The sequence below is a fragment of the Furipterus horrens genome, unplaced genomic scaffold (assembly GCF_987537825.1).
Source record: "Furipterus horrens unplaced genomic scaffold, mFurHor1.1.pri manual_scaffold_1, whole genome shotgun sequence".
Taxonomy (NCBI): Eukaryota; Metazoa; Chordata; class Mammalia; order Chiroptera; family Furipteridae; genus Furipterus; species Furipterus horrens.
In genome coordinates this window covers 26780060-26782585 of record NW_028327171.1, presented here as the reverse complement: position 1 = coordinate 26782585, position 2526 = coordinate 26780060, and the positions used below count along the sequence as shown (strand labels likewise).

The 2526-nt window shown below is 36.9% G+C and overlaps 1 pseudogene; it reads left to right on the top strand.

Annotated features, from left to right (window-relative positions):
• The first annotated feature begins 230 nt into the window (after window positions 1–230).
• Window positions 231–589, top strand: LOC150020805 (prefoldin subunit 4 pseudogene; annotated as a pseudogene).
• Window positions 590–2526: the final 1937 nt, after the last annotated feature.

Below are 2526 nucleotides of genomic sequence, written 5' to 3'. Positions count from 1 at the left end.
GAAATACTTAACTCCTCGCATTACCTCTCTCTACAGTCCCTACACATAATTAAAACATTGGTAGGGATCAGAACACACTACCCAGAACACACAAAATATGGCACCATGTCATATTAAATATCTTAAGCTGAAGGAATTTTAAAAGATGGGGGAAGCAAGAAGGTCACACTGACCTTCCCCCTTTGCCATTATCCTTTGAAACAGCTTTTACAACTCCATGTGAGTCCAAGATGTTGGCCACCATGAGAAAGGCGGCTGCAGAAGATGTCTATGTTATATTTGAAGATCAACAAAAGATGAACAAATTTGCACAGAATACAAGTAGAATCACAGAGCGGGAGGAAGAAATCAGTGTGAAAAAGGAACAACTGCAAAATTTAAAAGATGCTTGCAAGGACATCATGCTTACAGATGACGACTGCTTGTTGATACCTTATCAAGAAGAAACACAAGGAATGTTAGAAGCAGCAAAGAAAAGTTTACAAGAAGAAATTGATGCCTTAGAATCCAGAGTGGAATCCATTTGGCGCATGTTAGCAGATTTAAAAATTCAGTTATATGCAAAATTTGGGAGCAACATAAACCTTGAAGCTGACAAAAGCAAAATATTTTATAATACTTTAAAATTTTTGTTTAATAAACCTAATATTGTTTAAATGATAATTCTTCAAATGATAAGGAAAACAAAGTTTCTTTTTTTAATTTTTTAAATTTATTTAATGGAAATACTGTTTTCATATGTCTTGCTTATTTATTTTATATTTTTAAAAGAATACAGTATTTATCTATGCATTTCACATAACAATTATATCAAGCGTACGGGTTATATGTCATATTATTAAAATCAGTTAAACAATAAAAAAATTAAAAAATAAAACTCCCGCCCTGGCTGCTGTGGCTCAGTGGATTGAGCGTCAGACTTTGAGCCAAGTGTCGCTGGTTCGATTCCCAGTCAGGGTACATGACTAGATTGCACATCAGGTCCCCAGTTGGGGGTGCAAGTGAGAGGCAACCACACAGTGATGTTTCTCTCCCTCTCTTTCTCCTTTTCCCTCTCTCTAAAAATAAATAAATAAACAAACAAATAAATAAATTTTTAAAATAAAAAATAAAAAAATAAAACTCCCATGTGAAATGTACCCTCCCTGTACTAGGAGGAAAGACCTTATTTCCAGAGATGGGGAATTTGAGCCAAGAAATCTATACAAATCTTGTCAAACTATCCTTTATTTTCTTAGTTACTTCTTTTTTTTAAATATGTTTTATTGATTATGCTGCTACAATTGTCCCAATTTCTTTTCCCTTTGTTCCCCTCCACCCAGTGATCCCCTCCCTCCAATTGTCCCCCCCCTTAGTCCATGCCCATTGGTTGTGCATATAATTCTTCTCAACATCTTCCTATCTACTCCACTCCCTCCTACTATGCTTCTTAATTCCTGTATCATCTCCCTCCCTTTCTCCCTTTCCCCTCCCAGCTGACCTCTCCCCAATATATTCCCTGTATCTGTAATTCTTTTTCCCTCTCGTTGCCTATTTAGTTTGCCTTTGTTATGATTCCCTAGCTTCTGCTATTGGTTGTTGTGATACAGTTTTCATTTTAATGTTCATAGTTTTGATCCTCCTTCTTCTAAACAAGTCCCTTTAGCATCTCATATAACAGTGGTTTGGATCTAACAAACTCCTTCCATTTTACTTTGTCCTGGAAACACTTTCTCTGCCCTTCTATCCTGAATGACAGCTTCACTGGATAGAGTAATCATGGTTGTAGGTTTTTGCTTTTAATTACTTTGAATATTTCTTGCCAGCCCTTCTTGCCTCCAGAGTTTCTTTTGAGAAATCAGCTGATAGTCTTGTTGGGACCCCTTTGTACATAATTCTCTTCTTCTCTCTTGCTGCTTTTAAGATTCTCTCTTTGTCTTTAATTTTTGACATTTTGATTATAATGTGTCTTGGTGTGGTTCTCCCTGGGTCATTTTTTTTTTTTTTTTTGAACTCTCTGTGTTTCCTGGACCTATAAGTCTATTTCCTTCCCCAAGTTAGGGTAGTTCTGTTTCATTATTTTTTCACATAATTTTTCAATTTCTAATTCTTCCTCCTCACCTTCTGGCAACCCTATGATTTGGATGTTGGCCCGCTTAGAGCTGTCCCATAAGTTTCTGAACTTCTCCTCATTTTCCTCACTTTTTGTTTCCTCTTTCTGCACTGGTTGACTGTTTGTTCCTTCCAATTTGTTTATTTAATCCCTGGTTTTCTTTCCCTCACCACTTGTTTCATATGTGTTTTTGTTCATTTCAGCAGGACTAGCCTTCATTCCTTTCCCATCTTGTTTAAGATCTGCTGTTAGGTCTGTAAGCATTTTTATAACCAAAGCTCTGAACTGAGCCTCAGAAAGATTTTCTATCTGCTGATCCGTTAGATCAGATATTTGCTGGCTGGTCAGCTGCAACACTGGGATCTCTGTCATGATCTCTGCCATCCTGACAATTTTGTGTTTACCTTTGCTTCCTGGGCAGATCTGTCACACCT